The sequence below is a fragment of the Neodiprion lecontei genome, chromosome 6 (assembly GCF_021901455.1).
Source record: "Neodiprion lecontei isolate iyNeoLeco1 chromosome 6, iyNeoLeco1.1, whole genome shotgun sequence".
In the NCBI taxonomy this organism is placed as follows: Eukaryota; Metazoa; Arthropoda; class Insecta; order Hymenoptera; family Diprionidae; genus Neodiprion; species Neodiprion lecontei.
Window position 1 is genome coordinate 16252329 of NC_060265.1, and position 8914 is coordinate 16261242.

Sequence of the window (8914 nt, forward strand, 5' to 3'; positions counted from 1 at the left end):
GAGAGAAGAGAAATGGAAGCGAACGTAATCGATGTGGCCAGAGATGGAAGTGGCGTTGAAATGACACAGGCGGAGAGGTCGTTGAGCATCAGTCGAAGACGAATTCAGGACAGGCATGCCAGTACTGGAGAGCGGGCGAGAGGTCGCAGAAAGTCACGACGATTTTAGAGCAGCGAGATCGTCCATGGTCCGGATTCGGCTGATCGTTGCGCCATCCGTCTTCCTCAAAAGAATAACGCCATCCCGGTGCCAAACATACTTGAGACCTAATCTTTTGGCCTCAGTTTTCGTAGCCGCGAGCAGTCTGTACAGATCAGACGGTAGGGCCTCGTTAATATACTCGTAGATATTGCTAGCTGGCCCTACGGGCGGTGGAGTAAGGTTTACGGTAGAAAGACGTCCTTTGCGCTTCTTAGCTTCAAGTAGGCGTGTGCGGAGTTCATTCGAGCGCAGCTTGATGATCAGCGGGAGAGATCTATCATCGCTAGCTCGCGCGCGAGAGATCAAAAATCTAGAGGACACAATGTCTGAGTCCAGCAAAGGACAATCCACAGCAGCCGCGACCTGCTTGACGATCGCACCTGTGGATTCTGCGGAAGGACACGGAGCTCCAAAGATTATGACTTCGGCCTCATGAACGGCCACAGCAACTACTTCCTTGTAAGCAGCATGCCAGCAACAAGACTTCCTTTTTACGCAGCCCGGATGATAGAAAGCTTTGCATGAGGTGCAGTGAGACGCTAGTTTAACAATACTCCCGCTGCAACCAAAGCAGGTGCGGGTCGGAGCCATGATCACGTTCGGGAAATAAGTGAAGTTGAAATTTCGAGCTTAGTTCCGATCAGTTGCGATTGCGATGAGGACACAGTCGGTAAATATGGACGAGATTGCACGGCGTTGGTGACAGCAGCAGGTCAGGTGAAGAAAGGCGGAAGTCCGAGATTCAACCGCTATCGTCACGTGGTGTAAGCAGGTGGAAAGAGGAGCATGCGTAGTGAGGTGCAGCGGTTGAGTCAGAGGAGCTGCGCATGCGTGGAGCAGTCCGGGCAGGTGACAAGCAAGTAGATGACGTGCTGTGACAGTTGATGTTAAAATAAACACATCTAGGTGAATACGAACTGTGAGTTTCCAAAAGAGCAGCAGAGAGCAGCAAAAAGCAGCAAGCCATCAAACCCTACTGAGTATCGGATGGCTCGCATTAGGGCGCAGGCGAGAGGTTCTGCAACAAAAATGCCCGAAGGCAGGAAGCGGCAGCAAACAAGCGAAAAAGGCAGAGTGACACAAGCAGGTTTTCAAGCGTACTCACCGGAACCGGAACTTTTGTTGTTGTTGAACCGGGGTTGTCACAAATATCCTGCATAAGAATTTGGAAGCCTTTCTGGACGACGCACAGTGGTCCGAAAGCCCGAATTCTTGGCCAAAACCCCCAAAACCGAAAGTTATCATCCGAGGTAAAGCTTCACATATTTGTCAATAGATAGCATTAGAGCTTTGAAATCCAAAAGGGCAGATGTTCATATTCATTCCATGGCCTGTGGTAAACCCTCGAAAGTGACCATTGTCGAGACTCGCGCGGGACTGTGGTGTGTGCACGCTTTCGAGCGCGCGAAAAAAAAGGCTGTAGTTTTTTCAATTTTCATCAAAATCGAGTCAACCAAAATGGATATTATTCCTCAAGGTAAGTGAATTACATAAATTTTGTGAATGAACCAAGTTTCGGAATTTATGGCGATGATATTAATGATGCAATACGAGTGCTGCAAAATAACCTATTTCATCGAATTGCATTACTATCTGTAGAGAATTAGTTATGATCCCCGGAGATCCTGCGGAGATCTCAACGATTCCTAGTGTGAAAAAGTATAGAGAATGTGAAACCGTTGGCATCGCCTGCTCGTTTTTGCTCCATTGGTCAAAAATACGCATTCTTTGAAGCAGTGTTTTGTCGACTCGGTCGGAGCCTCGTGGCCCGCCTCGTGGGATTAGTGTAGCGGGGTAACGCAGACAACGTCATTCATCGAAACGACGTCGATGATGAGAATTCAGATAGCGATTAGTATGTATCTTTCAAAATTATGTTATTTTGTTTTATAAGAAAAAAGACTGTATGAATTAAAGAAATAGATTTACAAAATATCACTTTTAACAAAGTTGTACCATTTTTCACGAAATATTCCCGCCATTTTCGGTTCACCATTTTTAATTTCGCATTTTTACATTCGTTTTCGGAATCGGTGACCCCAAAAACATTACTAGTATGAATTTCAGCGAATTGGTATCATTTTTCGCGAAGAACATCCGCCATTTAACGTCGGCCATTTTGAATTTTGCATTTTTGTTTTTTTTTCGGAATCAGTGACTCAAAAAACATTCGTACTGTGAATTTCTAAAAATTCGTACCATTTTTTGTAAAAAATATCCGCCATTTCGGGGCCGCCATTTTGAATTTCGCATTTTTGCATTCGTTTTCGGAATCGGTGACCCCAAAAACATTACTCGTATGAATTTCAGCGAATTGGTATCATTTTTCGCGAAAAACATCCGCCATTTAACGTCCGCCATTTTGAATTTTGCATTTTTGTTTTTTTTTCGGAATCAGCGACCCAAAAAACATTCGCACTATGAATTTCTAAAAATTCGTACTATTTTTTGTAAAAAATATCCGCCATTTCGGGGCCGCCATTTTGAATTCCGCATTTTTGCGTTCATTTTCGAAACCAGCCAGCCAAAAAACTATATATAGTAATACTAGCAATTTTCACTAAGAAATATTTGAGTTATTAGTTTTGACCAGGAATTCGGGCTTTTGGACCACTGTGCGACGCGGAGCTGGTCATCGTTAAGCGATTGCGGCTGGTACTGCGCGAGGAGGGAAATGTGAAGGTCGACCTCATATTATCGTGCAAATTCGAAAATGTCAAACACGAAGAGATCTCCACTGAAGTTAAGAGCTTCAATAGATCCAACATCGCGATCCTTCCCTCGAGCGATATTGAAGATTGATTCACGCACGCAAGGAACGATCTGCTTGTGAAGGTGGAAGATTTCGAACAACGCGTTTCCGGCTGGAGTATGATCGACATCCTCAACATCGCTGTAAACATCAACCGCTATCAGTCTCGCCGCGGGGCTTCCGACATTCTATTTTCGCATCATGCAAAATCGAATAAAAGCGCCATCGTGCCAATTTATTTGAGTGATTATTTCAGTACCGCGAACATTGACACGATTCATCTTCTAATGGTTGAGAGTAATCCGGAAGACGATATGACCGGTGACTTTGCACCGAGATTTCACTTTGTTTGAATCAAGAATCTTTCGCGTTTAGTGAGTAAACAATTGTCTGTTTATGAACACAAAACGTTTTTATATAACAGATGCTTGTGCCACTTGAATGTGAAACACGCCTACGACAACCATCGACAAGATTGCATTATGTTAAATAAAGTGCGCATGGAGTTTCCCAAGTCCAAAGATTTAACATTTTCAAATTTTCAAAACAAAGGTACCGCCTCGTTTGTCGTATTGGGATCCGTGGGAGAGGCGTGGCTTAAGTTTTAGCCGCCTGGTGGTTAAAAAATGAACTAGTGATTGTAGGACTCTGGAGTCAGCTGTTGCATGCAAGCAAACGTGTGACAATTAATCATAAAGTTATTAAAAATTAAAAATGCGTGTAAGCATACAAGAAATTTGTAAATTTGCTTCGGCTACACCTACAAGTAGAAATTTTACTAGTGGAGAAAACATTATTGATGGTGATCATTTATTGAACTGCGGTACAGTAAATCATAGTGATGATAGTGATGTTTATCATATCCTCGCGTTTTGTTTACAACATTGTTTAAAAACTGAACCTCATGAAATAAATGGTGAAATTTCGAAAGACGGAAAAATAATTGGTATGGAATGCTCATGTAAAGCTGGATTAGGAAGTACCTGTAAACATATTGTAGCAGTACTTTTATTTTGTAACCGGTAATTATTATATTTGATATTTTTCACTTGATTAATCAACTTTCAAATTATTAAATAATTATGGAATTATTGACTTTATTCTTTTATACTTACAGAAATAATTTGGAAGAATTCAAAGATATAACATGTACTGATAAAAAATGTGTTTGGAGTGCACCTCATAAATCCGCTCTAGAGAAATATGAGATGAAGCCTTTACTTGAACACAAATGTTTTGAAGAGAAACAAAAAAAAGAGGAAGAAAAAATTAAAAAAAAAAAAAAACGTAAGTCAGATGGTGCTCAAGCCAACACGTCACCTGGAGACAATACTCAACCTGTAGCTACTACATCATCTACTACTACTGATCCTCCACTATGTTTAAACAATGGTTTAGCTGAATTAGACGAAGCAGAATATGATGAATTTCTTAGAATTATGGTGGAAGATAATCCTCAGTCTGCGTTAGCAAAGCATATGTAAATAATTTTTGCTTTAATTAATTTCAATTAATTTTTTTACTGATTTTTTTTGTAGATATTTTACATCATCAATTTTATATTTGACACATACATGATTTTTTTTTTGTAGTGAATTTTTTCGAATTTTGGATAATGATTTTTTTATAGTAAATTTTTTACCAATAAATTTTTTTTTCCCTCCTTTTTTTTAATATATACAGATGTGGAAGACACGAGGTTATCACAGACTTTAATAATGATGATAATAATAATAATTTAGTTTTATGTCCTGAAAAACTCCAAGCCATCATCGATAGTCAAAAGTCATCAGAATTACTTTCAGATTTAAAAAATTTTACGATTGGTCGCGTTATTGGAAATTGTTGTAATGAAATTTTTAATCAGTTGTCAACGGATGCTTAACAATTTGTTTGAAAAGTACTGAGCTTTATTCCGTATGGCTAGCTGAACGAGAACTCCGGATAACAGCTAGTAGAGCTTACTCACTATTTACTTATTATTCGAATAAAAATCCAGACTGGAAAAAAAAATCTAATGATTACTTTTACAGTCCCTCGTTTAGCAATGAAAATACAAAATATGGTTTAGAGCAAGAAACTTATGCACGGGAAACTTATGCTAATTTAATGTCTATGGAAATAGTTGAGTGTGGCTTAGTTATTTCAGAATTAAATCCTTGGTTAGGTTGTTCCCCGGATGGTATTGCTTTTAAAGATAACAAACCATTTAAACTCATTGAAATTAATGTCCAAAAGAGGGTAAACGTAACGGTATTGAAGAAACTGTGAAAGCAATTAAATGGTTAACAGAACAGCATGGTGAAGTAACTCTAAAAGTTAAGCACATGTTCTACGCTCAAGTTCAAATAAGTATGGCAATACTTAATTTACCATCTACGGACTTTATAATATATTCTTCTTTCGACAAACAAATAAAAATAATACCTATTAGTTTTAATGTCAAATTTACCAAACATTTATTAAGAAGTTTAAAGAAAGTATATTTTAAAAAAATGATACATAATATATGTTTGAAACAACAAGAGAAGAATGAAAAACAAAAAGAACAATAAAAATCAGTGTAATTGTTACTTACAAGTTTTACTTTGTACTTTGTTCATAAAAATAAGTTACAAATGTAATAAAATATTTATAGAAATTATTTCAACCATTAATAACATTATTTTAATCCTGAGCAACTTTTTTTTTATCTTGAACAAATTTTTCGTCTTTTAAAATAGGCTGACTTAAGTTTACAACTGCACAAATAATTGTAAAAATTTTTTCAACTTTATGAACAAGTTCAATAGGCATTTTTGATGATAAGATTTCAAAATTTTTAATACGTTGGTTACTTCGCTCAACGTGCACACGAGCTTTAGCAATTCGCCGTCCATTCATCGCTTCAACTTTGGAAAACTGTTTTCGGTCTTTCAAGAAAGGTGGTGAAATTAATTTCACATCATTTTTTTGGCAAAATTCATCAAGAGTAAAGCCTCGATCAGTCATGACATCATCTTTCTTATCGAACTTTGTTATGATCCCACTCTGTTCAAAGATAGAATTATCAGAAGCTCGTCCACCAAAAGGTTTACTAATAAAAGAAATCAAACCAGCAGGAGTGACAGCAGTTATAAATTTGACCGTGTAACAGCTTTTATACCGCGAATAAGTCACAACTTGGCAACACAGACATTTTGGTCTTTGAATTGAAATTTCAGTGCAATCAATGACTGCACGAACATTTTCAAACCCAATAAAATCAAGAGGAATATTCTTTAAAATATTCTCTTTTTTGGGCCAATATATTCCTGGCTTTAAACAAATGTATAACAAGTCAATCATTTGAAAAATTTTCTCTTTACAAGTTTCTGCTGTGTAACATTTAAATAGAACAGCTAAAAGTGCATATGACATATTTTGCTTTAGTTTCATAAAAGTCATGATGATTATGTCTAACAAATTTAATTTAGCATTACAATGAGACATTTTTTGTTTTTTTTTGTCAACTAATTTTTTTATAGAATTTAAAAGAGTAAAATTAGGAATCCCAGTCAATGTACTTAGTTCACCGTCATCAGAAATGAAGTCAGTAAATTTGGGAATAAAATTATCCGTACGAACTTGTGTTGCTACGTCTTTAAATCGTTTATTAATTATTTCACTAGCACTTTTTGCACATGTCTCAGCTTCGTTCTTAGAAACTTGATAAGTTTGTAGATTGGAGTCCTCTTCACCAACAGAATTTTTTGGTTGACTTTCATCTGCATGTCTGTGGTCAATCTGACCATCCAAAATTAGCTCATCTTGAAAATTGTTATCAGTATTGAAATCGCTAGGTTCGTTGGTAGTTTTTAGTTCGTTTTTTAAAAATGACCTTTTAATTTGCCTTTGCTCTCGTTCAGCTGATGAAACATGGTTTACTTTTTTAGAGCAGTCGAGAGAGCTCCTCGGAAAGTTAACTGAGAGGACAGCTGTTTTCTTCAAATAATGTTGTCGACTTACTGAAAAATAAATAAAACTATTATAACTTTGGTCTAAGAAAAATTGAAGCTAATTATGTTTTGTTATTTGTTATACTTACAAGAAGGAATATAATCATCTTTTGTAAAATGTCGCGAACATACTCTCATGGAGGGTGATATTTTTTTGCCCGTTCTCAGCACTTTCACCCACATATCGTGTCTATCGACTAGCTCTTCTTGATTGAACGTATTCAGTATTTTCACTAAACTATCATTCTTTTTTGGAAAAGAATGAAAACGAACTGTTTCATACTTTGATGCATGACTTTTACACCCATACACACAACAGTATACATGACTATTATTTTTATGAGGAGAAAATTCCATACTTGAATATATTTAATTACAAATTTTTATTGTTTATAAATTTAATCATTTAATTCACTCGTTGTTTAATTTTTTTTTTTTAATAAAGAATATATCCTGCGGTGAAATTTTTTGTTGACACTAATATTATGGTGATCATATGATTCTATCCTACAATCGCTAGTTCGAATTCGGACCACCAGACGGCGTATTTAAATCCTCAGTTTCCCAATACGCCGATCTCGAATGTATGTTAATCCCAGAACCCGTAGATGAATTTGAAACTCATAAGACTTATGAAATTCAAAAGTATGTTCCGCACAGTGTGGCGTACTATGTACATTGCGCGTACGACGAGACTTTATCAGAGTTTCACGGTAGACGCGGTGCCGATTGCATAGATTGGTTCATGCAGCAGCTTAAAGATTTATCGATTCAAGTAGAGTCACGCATCAAAAACATAATTCCGATGAAGTCTCTTACCCAAGTGCAATGCGATCGTCACATGCGCGCAAAGAATTGTTATATTTGCGAAAAGCCGTTTACCCCTGAGGAGCAAAAGTGTCACGATCACTGTCACTTCACGGGTAAATATCGTGGTCCTGCTCATAATCGGTGTAATTTAAATTTCAGAGAGACGCATACAATTCCAATAGTTTTCCACAATTTGTCCGGCTACGATTCGCACTTTTTAATGAAATCCCTCGCGTCAACTTTTCCCGGTCAAATTACACTGCTGCCTATAAATAAGGAAAAATATATATCGAGAATATGTAAATTTGAACAACTGGTGAATTTGAAAAATTAACGACGGAGCCAGGAATCGAACCTGGAATCTAGCGATGCTTTACCGGAGACTTACTCCACTAGACCACTTAGCCGCCCTGACTCTGTTGACATTAATTTCTCTCATAACCAGTGAGTTCAAATTTGTTTTCATGTGCCCGATTTGTATGAGTAAGAATTTCTTCTCTGCATGCACGATGTAAGGAGACTGTAGTGTGTAGATGTTTATGTTTACCCTTTTCAATCCTTTGCTTCCGATGAGAAGCCCGTTTAGATTTCTTTCTAACATAAACATCTACACACTACAGTCTCCTTACATCGTGCATGCAGAGAAGAAATTCTTACTCATACAAATCGGGCACATGAAAACAAATTTGAACTCACTGGTTATGAGAGAAATTAATGACAACAGAGTCAGGGCGGCTAGGTGGTCTAGTGGAGTAAGTCTCCGGTAAAGCATCGCTAGATTCCAGGTTCGATTCCTGGCTCCGTCGTTAATTTTTCAAATTCACCAGTTGTTCAAATTTACATATTCTCAACAAAATTCTCTCGTAGATTAATGATTTGCACACCCGCATCTCATTTATTAGACGGCATTGCCGTCTTACGGGCTTCTCATCGGAAGCAAAGGATTGAAAAGGGTAAACATAAACATCTACACACTACAGTCTCCTTACATCGTGCATGCAGAGAAGAAATTCTTACTCAAAAATATATATCCTTCATGAAACACGTTGATGGGACAATGATGCACTTGAGATTCATCGATTCGTTTCGACTTATGGCTAGCAGCATCGATAAACTCTACCGTCTGTATACCCAGCCCCCCCACCTCCTCAAAATCAAAAATCTTTACCCGAGA

General features: G+C 37.5%; 1 long non-coding RNA gene across 1 annotated transcript; it reads left to right on the top strand.

Annotated features, from left to right (window-relative positions):
- Positions 1 to 1400: 1400 nt before the first annotated feature.
- LOC124294966 lies at positions 1401 to 2820 on the top strand. The gene is made up of 3 exons (XR_006904872.1): positions 1401 to 1678; positions 1801 to 2056; positions 2795 to 2820. It is a non-coding gene; the product is annotated as an uncharacterized LOC124294966 (long non-coding RNA).
- Positions 2821 to 8914: the final 6094 nt, after the last annotated feature.